Source organism: Chrysemys picta, chromosome 3 (assembly GCF_011386835.1).
Source record: "Chrysemys picta bellii isolate R12L10 chromosome 3, ASM1138683v2, whole genome shotgun sequence".
Classification (NCBI taxonomy): Eukaryota; Metazoa; Chordata; order Testudines; family Emydidae; genus Chrysemys; species Chrysemys picta.
This window is the reverse complement of record NC_088793.1, coordinates 178,674,122-178,684,266: the sequence shown is the minus strand read 5'-3', so window position 1 is coordinate 178,684,266 and position 10,145 is coordinate 178,674,122.

Below are 10,145 nucleotides of genomic sequence, written 5' to 3'. Positions count from 1 at the left end.
TGCCTCATCCAGTGCACTAAATGCCCCAACAACAACTATGTGGGTGAAACAAGAATCACTATGATCCCAAATGAAGTAATACAAAAAATGATAAAAGACAATATATATATCCCCTGTGGGTGAACACTTTTCACAAAACAATCACACCATATCTCTTATCTCAGTCCCCATCCTCAAAGGAAAGTTGCACAACTTCAAAAGAGGAGTCTGAGAACTTAAATTCATAACTCTGCTAGACACCAAAAATCATGGACTTCTAGACACTGGATTTATGGCTCGTTACAACAATCTGTAACCCACTAACCTTCCTTTGTCTTTGCTTCTTTCACCAACAGAAGTTGGTCCACTAAAAGATACCACCTCACCCACTTTGTCTCGCCGAAAAGAAATGTGTAATGTAGTGCTTTCTAATGATAAAAACATACATGACAGAGTTAGGGACTGATATTGCAACACTTACTCATATGTGGTTTCATTGAGCCTGATCTTCCTCTATCGTACCCCCGTTTTATGGTAATGTAAATACACTGACTTCAGTGCATTACTTCTAATTTACACAGGTGAGAGTACAGAATCAAGTTTATTGGGCCTTTTTCTCTTCTCTCTTACACCAGGGTAGATTGAGAGTGCTCCGTAACATGCAGGATCCAATCCTTGAAGACAAAAAAAAAGTCCATATTTCTTCACAAGAAAGAGAATCCAACATTTGTTTCTAGTTAAGTAACTGTTTCCTCACTGTTTGTTCAAAATCCAAGTCTCCTGTCTCTCACCAGATGAAGTCCAGTCCAGTCCCTGAAGCTGTGGTGCCTCCAGGTTTATGTGGTGGAATGGTGATAGTCTGCCTTCATTGAACTGGAGCTTCTCAGCCATTAATGTGCTGAAAACTAATGAAACTTTGTGAAAAAGTACTTTGACAGTTTAGAGAATAATTATGAGATAATGACTGAGAATGTGAATGGTTATTTTAGGTTTCTGTCAGAGTCTTTTCAGAGTGCATGAGTCTGTGTTTGCTTCACACCTGACGAAAATTAAATTAGAAAATATGGAGCAGCCTCCCTTTCTTCCCCTACCCCAAAGAGTGTATACTAGGATTTAAAAATCAATCTTCATACAAAAAAAGAAAAATCAGTTTAAAATTTTGATAGCCCATGACACAAGGTTTGAGTTACTCCAGATAATGAGGATATTATCTGATCAGCAGAGCAGTTAGAAATGGCTTACTGACACTGACCTTATAAGCTGTATGTCATACTCATACTCTGGATTTCAGAACTGCACAGTCTATCCTTACAATCTGCTGTCACCGTGTGGCATGCATCTCTGTGAAGTGAAAGGCATATCACAAGCTGACATTTCAGTTGTGGTGTGCCTCATCCATGGAACCAGAGTGTGAAATGTCTTTCACTTAACTGAAAATCCAGTATGCGACATAAAATCTTGCAATTCATTCTTACATCCTGTATTTAGTGCTTTCCATTCTGTTATTGGTATTATTTCAGTGCCTACAAGTCCCAACCAGGGCCCCAGTGCAGGGTACTGTACAAACATATAGCAAGAGACAGTTCCTGCCCCTGAGTGTTTTAAATCTAAATAGACCAGGCAGACAAAAGGTGCGAGAAAAAGGATACAAACAAAACAAAGTAGGAACAGTGGCACCAAGTTTAAGCAATTTGCCAAAGGTCACACAGGAAGTCTGAGGGAATAGCTTTTCTGTGCAGAAGACAGCTTTCTCAGGGGCTGTTAAAACTTTGGAGCAAACTCCTACAGGAACTAACCTCATCACCTTCAAGTGCAAGGATTACTTATTTGCCCTGCCTTCTCCAATGTACATGATGCTCTGTGTTTATATTAAAAATCCTATGTATACTACAGTCAGGGCTGGCCAACAACATTTTGGCACCTGAGACGAGAAGCTCAAATGATGCTCCCATGCCCCCTCACTTGGGCCAAACCTTTGAAAGGTCTCAATTCTGCCTTCTTCCTGTTCTACTCCTCTCATGGTACTGCTCTGCTACCTACCCCAATAAAGGAGAACTAACAACTTAAAATGCCTTGTTCAAAAATTTTAAGTAACACTTAACTTTCAAACGCCTGAACAGCAAATGTAACTTTTCTTGTCTGCTTAGTAAACACTGGCATTTTTATCTTTTTGAATAATCAAAGTGGTGCTTTCCATGCCTCCTTGGTTGCAAAGATTTGAACTGCTTCCTGAAGGTCCACAGTCTGGGCCAGCTCATGCTCTATTGAGATAGTTGCAAGGCCAACCAGCCTCTCCTGTGTCATTGTGGAGCGTAGATGTGTTTTTATTAACTTCAGCTTGGAGAAGCTGCGTTCTCCACTGGCATCTGTTACAGGAAGTGTTAGAAGTATGAGCAGAGTAACAAAAGCATTTGGAAAGAGGGTGGTCATCTTATTTGTGCACATATATTCCAGAACAGCCTTTGGAGTTGATCCCACTGAAATGTATCTTGAAAGGGCTTTCAGTTCATCACCTAAATCACTTGCATTAATATCGCACAGGTCATCAGATTGACAGAGCCAGACGAGTACCCAGAAGTCACCTCCTACAAGACAGGCCCAACAAAGAAAATAACACAACACCACTAGCTGTCACCTTCAGCCCCCAACTAAAACCTCTCCAGCGCATCATCAGAGATCTACAACCTATCCTGAAAGATGATCCTTTGCTCTCACAGATCTTGGGAGACAGACCTGTCCTTGCTTACAGACAACCCCCCAACCTAAAGCAAATACTCACCAGCAACCACACATCACTGAACAAAACCACTGACCCAGGAACCTATCCTTGTAACAAAGCCCGATGCCAACTCTGTCCACATATCTATTCAAGTGACATCATCATAGGACCTAATCACATCAGCCATACCATCAGGGGCTCGTTCACCTGCACATCTACTAATGTGATATATGACATCATGTGCCAGCAATGCCCCTCTGCCATGTACATTGGCCAAACCGGACAGTCTCTCCGCAAAAGAATTAATGGACACAAATCTGACATCAGGAATCATAATACTCAAAAACCAGTGGGAGAAAACTTTAACCTGTCTGGTCATTCAATGACAGACCTGTGGGTGGCTATATTACAACAGAAAAACTTCAAAAACAGACTCCAACGAGAGACTGCTGAGCTGCAATTGATATGCAAACTAGACACAATCAACTCAGGATTGAATAAGGACTGGGAATGGCTGAGTCATTACAAACATTGAATCTATCTCCCCTTGTAAGTATTCTCGCACTTCTTATCAAACTGTACTGGGCTATCTTGATTATCACTTCAAAAGTTTTTTTTCTCTTACTTAATTGGCCTCTCAGAGTTGGTAAGACAACTCCCACCTGTTTATGCTCTCTGTATGTGTGTATATATATCTCCTCAATATTTATTCCACTCTGTATGCATCCGAAGAAGTGGGCTGTAGTCCACGAAAGCTTATGCTCTAATAAATTTGTTAGTCTCTAAAGTGCCACAAGTACTCCTGTTCTTTTTGCGGATACAGACTAACACGGCTGCTACTCTGAAACAGGTCATCATGTGTCAACACTGTCTCTAGTGCCCTGCATTGCTGGTGTAGGTCTTCTTCAGATATAGTGAGAAGTTTTGGAATATCATACAACTTCCCAAATATACTGCTGTGTTCCTTGAGCTGCATGGTTAAAGAATTCAACTTTGAATTGTTGTTTGGGATCTCTTATGGGATTATCCCGTGCCTCATAATCAAAATGTCTTCTTCTTCGGTGACTCTTGTATTCTTGAATGGGTGGGAAAATAGCTTCAGTGTGAAGTTCCTCTGCCAACTTCTGTGCACTCTTCAGAACATTTTGAAATCCCTCATCTGACTGGTAAGACTGTAGGTATGACTTTGCTTTGTCCAGTTGTTCCATTGCTCCAGATATGTCAAGGTCAACACCTTGGAGTCACTTGCTTACAACATTTATTTCAAACAGTATGTCATGCCACAACACTAAGCCACACAGAAATTTGAAGTTATGTATGTTTCTGGTGATTCCATTTCCCTCTGCCACTGTTCTCTCACGAACAGTTCCTGTCATAGCATTATCCTCCATAATGGCAACTATGGCATCATCTATCTTCCCAGTTTGGTGTTTGATAGGCTTTATCGCCTCCACTCGACTTTCCCATCGTGTGGCAATCAGTGGTTTCAGTGTCGGAGAGGATGTTCCCAGATGTTGCTTCAAATTTTGCCATTGATGAGTTGATGCAGAGAAAAATACATAGATGCTTTGAATTACATTAAAAAATTCAGCAGCCTCACTAGAAGCTGATGCTGCATAACTGACCACCAAGTTCAGTGAATGAGAACTGCATGGGAAGAAAAAAAGCTCGAGGGTTTAACTCTCGGATCCGTGTCTGCACTCTTCTGTTCTTTCCTCTCATGTTGGCATCATTATCGTAGCCCTGACCTCTCATGTCAGCTATCGCAATTCCCGTATCTTCCAGCTTTTTAAGAAGCACATTTGTCATACCAGCTCCTGTAGTATCATCAATGTCAATAAATTCTAGAAAATGCTCTTTGACAGTGCCCATTGCAGGGACATTTTTACTAGGTTCTGTTGTTGTTACAAAATGCACCATTAAAATCATTTGTTCCGTATGACTGATGTCAGGTGTGCAGTCCAGAATAACAGTAATAATATCTTGCTGACTTCAGATCTGCCACAATCTTCTGTTTGACTTTTGTTGCCGGTAACTGTATGATCTCATTTTGAATTGTTTTTCCAAGGTAGTGGTGTTTGTACATTTCTTGGGTGGTGACTCTTCTTAGATGCTCCTGAAGTACAGCATCAAATGCAGCCATCAGCTCCACAATTTTAAGGAAGTTTCCATTGTTTGGCACATACAGATGATCTGAAGTGCCACACAGTGCTAGGTTTTGGGTAGCAAGCATTCTCACAATGGCAATGAGCCTTTTCAGAACATTTTGCCAGTAAAGAGACTCTGATGCAATCTTCTCTTGATGCTGGTCATCTATGGTGGCCTTTAACCTTAATCTCATCTCAAGCTCTTTCCACCTATGGAAAGCTCTCTGGTGATTTGCTGCCTTCTCATGGCATGCCAGATTTCTAGCCAGATTTTTCCAGTCCTTTGTTCCTGTAGAACCCAATGTGACTGGAACACTAGACTGGAAGAGTTTGCAACAAAAACAGTATTCAGCATTCTGAGTTTTTGAGTACATAAGCCATGGCCTCTCCGCTTTGTCACCATTGGGGATTTCACACCAGTAATGTGTTGAATGGAAACTTCTATTTTCATTGTCTTTGGCGAACATGAAGTTTTTCACTTGCTGTGGCCCATGCAGTACAAGGAAGTCCCTCAGGCTACTGCTCAAGTGAGTCCACAGTCCTGGATCATCTAGACTTAAGGAACTAAACTCAGCAGCAGCTGTTTCTTGTGCCTCCACCACACTCTTCTCTGATCTACACTTTTCTTCAGGTATGTGCATGGTTACATCCATTTGAGATGGAGATATGGATGCTGCAGTAGCTGCCAAGTCACCTGCACTCTGACTAACTGGAAGATCAGGCATCTCATCACCACTCACATCCTCAATGGGGCTGGAAGGCTCACCGTGAACATTTGTGCCTATGTATCTCAGGCGAGCTCCTTCCTGCTTAGATAGAAAAGCTTCCTTTGCTTGCTTGCTTTTTCTGAATGCTGCCCCAGAGGGGCGTTTTCTTCTTTCACTCATGACTGCTGTTCTGTGCCAGCTAAAGTGGCTCTCAACACTCAATTGAAGGGGACAAATAAACAGGTTGGTAGCAGGGCCTGAGTGAGGGAAGATATCAGCGTCTTAAGGGCCTAACTGGTTCCTATACTTCAGTTGACTGCCTGTTCTCCTGAAGTGGGTTCAGGGAAGCAGCAGGAAACAGGAAGCTCCCTGAGAAGCTGGTGTTAATCAGTCCAGGCTCCTGGGGGTGCTAGAGAGATACATAAGAGGCTCCTCCTCCTCTCTCTCACTGCAGCTCCTGCTGCTTTCTGTTATTCCCTCTCACCTTTTCTCCTGCCTGCCTGTTATGTCTCTTGTGCCCTCCTTCCTTCAGCACAGCACTTCACCATCTCTGTGCATCTAGAGCAGAGAGAATACATATGCACCAGCAGCAGACACAATTTTCTACAGTCTGGGTCCTAGTGGCGCCCCCCTCACCACCCCCAGTCTGGCACCTGAGGCGGCCACCTCAGTTCGCCTCATGGTCAGGCCAGCCCTGACCATAGTTATGATAATGGTGGAGGAACCTATCTAGTGTAGCCTATAGGACTAACCTGCTTGCTTGCACATATATATCCTTTCTTATAGTTTAAGTAATAGGTTTATAAATGTATATTAAAAATAAGTTTGGCTGTAATGCAAGAGACCTACAGGCCATATCCTGTATGTTAAGCTAAGGCAAAGTTAGCATATCTATATTAAGACCTTTTACCCAGAAAATAAAGTTGACCTTTATCTTGTTTATCCTATACCCAAATAGATAAAGTACCTATGCCTATGTTTATGACCTTTTATTTGAACCAATAGACAATGAAGAATGGCATAGGGGATTTTTCAATGTTCTACCCACAAACTTAACAAGTACACCACAAGAGATTGATGTGCGTACATACCTGTCATCAATATGCACATACATATTAGCCTATGGGGTAAGCATACCCTAACATTTCTGGGGGTGAGGAATGAAATTTGGGCATAAGAGGAAGGATTTCTGGCACTTGCCCTATAAAAGAGGTGACCCACCTCGATAGACTACTCCAGTTCTCACTTTACTCCATCTCCATTCTCACTTTACTCTATTCTCACTTACTTCCTCCATTCTATCTATTCTATCTATCTACGATGACTGCTACTATTAGTAGGCTATACTTGTTCTTCTTAAACTTTAAGTTTCAAGGGAACTAGGCTAAGCTTGGTTTCCCTAAGTTTTATCCTTATTTTGTTTATTAGTTTTGATTTTAAGTTTAAGTTAGTCAAGTAAACCCTAGTCAGCTTTGATAGCTCTTAGCATTTTCTAAGCACTGCATTCCTCACTCAAGAATTAAGAAACCTGAACTGCAAGGCTGGTCCTGTGTCTCTTACCACCAGGTTATCAAGGAAGGGTGTGAGTATATTAACCAAAGCTTTGTTGCATATAATACTATATTATCATATGTATCTTTTGAATAGCAGTAATACAATTATAACTTTGTAACTCTGGGTATTTTACCATTTACTTACTATTATTGATTTTAATAAAAAGTCTTTAAGGCTATATCGGTCTCAGTGTGAGCTTCCTGTCATACCCCCGAGGGTCCTTTGTAAATTCTGTGGAGCCTGATTCAGTACAAGAACTTTTATCTTCGGATCAAACGAATTGGCGAGCCTAAAACCCATATTATTAATATTAATTATTATTAATAATATTGGTAATTAAATTAGATTAACATCAAATAAAATTAAATTAATAAGTCAAATTCCCATATTATCCAAAATAATATTATCAGTACACCCTAAATCAGGCTACACTAGGCTACAACAGAACTGAAGACAATACAACTGGAAGTACTACATTTTGCATTCGGATTTCTGATTTAACTGAAAGACCACATGTATTGATTACTTTATTTATACAGCATCATAAATACTCATGGCACTGTGCAAACAAATGTCTCTCCTCAAAAAAAATTACGATCTCAGAATCAAATGCTAACAGACTTTTACTACCATTAGAAATCAATGAGACTATTCATGGTAGTATGTAGTATACCTGGTAGTTGTAACATTAGCCACTGAGACAGTGGATCATGCTCCTGTCATGGGACAGAAGTACTATCCTTTGGAATTCTGTCCCAGATGTCAAGTGATGAGATTGGAGACAGAAATAATTTTAATTTCTAGCCAGTATTCCTATTTCATAGAAGATTGTTACAGCAGCATTTGCAGATAAGGTCCTAGGTAAGCAGACAACACCCTATCTGCTACTCATCTGAGAAAGCCCTCAGGGATAAAGGCCAAATGCAGGGAATATACCTTGCAAAAATTAAACTAGTACAATATACCAGCATGTCAGAACGTACATGGCCTAGCAGCAGAAAAATTCCAATCAAATGTCTCCTTGAAGCCAAAGGGTCTACTCGTGTAAGCAGATGCTCACCAGTGAGTTAGGAATTCACAATCTGGCCATAAATGTTTAACTGTCTCTTAAATAATAAATTAATAGACTGTTGCCTATAACCTATTTTTCACAGATTTCCAATCTTCATTATATCATCTTAGTAGGAGGTATATGTATAGTTTGCAAGAGGTGTAAATTATTGTAATATTACAAGCAATTTTTTATAGCAGGAATAATATTAAGCAGAATTAGAGTTCCCTCCACCCCACCCTGCTCCCTCAGAGTCCCTACCACTGATATCTACTCCTAAATTCTACATAATGAGATATTCCTAATTCTGTTAGATTATGAACTTGGATTTTTTTAAAGATACACATTTTCTCCTTTTTAAATGGCTTCCACCATTATTCTTATAGACAAGATTTTTGTTTCTGCTGATGTGCAATTTCAAGATCCCAGTAACACTAAGCACTTAAATTCTCAAGATCCTCTAAATGCACTGTGTACTACCAAAGCACATTATTAAATCTATTAAGTCCTCCCCTGGATTACTAATGTGGTGTGGTTTCTGAAGGACAAGGTTATATGTGGATACCACCGCATTTAATGCTATTATAAGCCTGGACAGCCATAAATAGCCATTCTTAGAACATTAAAATAAAAAAATAAATATATGGTCATCATAAAATGTATCTTTTGTGTCTTCAGCATGGCTTTAAAAAAAAGAGGAGGATAGCTACAGATGTACAATGCTACTTTATTAAATATATTAAAAAGTACTGTTCTTTTCATTCATAATGTATTCCCATAACCATTAGCAAAATTTAAAGTATTGCAGACAGCTGGCATGAATGCATGAAATGTATTTGAATTATATTTAAGTATGTAACAAATAAGACCAGTATTAATCAAACATTTAAGGGGATATCACAAAACAGTTGCTTAGCAGAGCTGGTCTTCTAATAAAGGTGAAGCACAAAAGTACCTGTGACTACTTTGAGTTTGTGTTGTAAAGATAGAAGGTATCACTGTATTTGCTTTTCTGGATTCTTTGCATAATTTAAATATGAGACACATCCAGCTTAGAACCTCATTTTAGGAAATTAGCATGAGTCTCAAGCACTTCAAGCACTTCTAGAAAGGCTGTGCCAATTGAAAAACGGAGTTTAGAAGAAAAGTAAACTAGCTAGGTCCAAACAAACAGTCAATACTTTAACTTCCTTCTAATGTCAAACTTCCAGTGCAACTTTCTGTTCAATTTATAGGATAATGCTGGTCTTTTTCCTCTCCACTTTCCTGTGTTCCAAGCATTTGCTCCATCATTTTCCTTTAAAAAAAAGCTATATATATTAATTGCATACATACTTTCTAAAAAGCCTGAAGCACCTGACTCTCTTTTTGAAAGCCTATATATAAAATTTTATTATTATATGTCAGATGCTATCCCTATAATCATCATTTAAGCATCTTATACATTTCAATTTGAATCACTGTTTTAACACTGAATGAATAGAATTAATGTGTCAAACATAAAAAGGAAATTCACATTGAAACTGTATATGGGAATATAATTAAATGGCAATTAAAGTACAGTCACATGACTATTACTAGACAATTTATAGCAACTGACAGTACAGGGCTATTTCTCGTTTAATCTGGGCATGTTCAGTGATTTTTTTTTAATTTTTAGATTTTCCATCATTTTTGTCTTTATTTTTGCCATAGTTTTTGCTTTAAAAATAGTTGATCAGGGGCTCTATCATCTTAGATTATGTCATGTAAAACACAGTGTTTCGCTAACTCCACTGTAATGAGTTTAAATCAGCCAAACAAAATACGCTCTGGCTATAGTTTGCAGAAAGGCCTGTTTCCCAAGCCTCTTCTTAGAGTCATCTGTCCAATACACAGTGATTATTTCCAACACTCTCCCAGAAGCAATTCACAGCTGTACATTTTACAAACCACTGTAGTGTGTGTCACTTTCTGTACAAGGCCCTGATTCAACAAAATATTTTAAT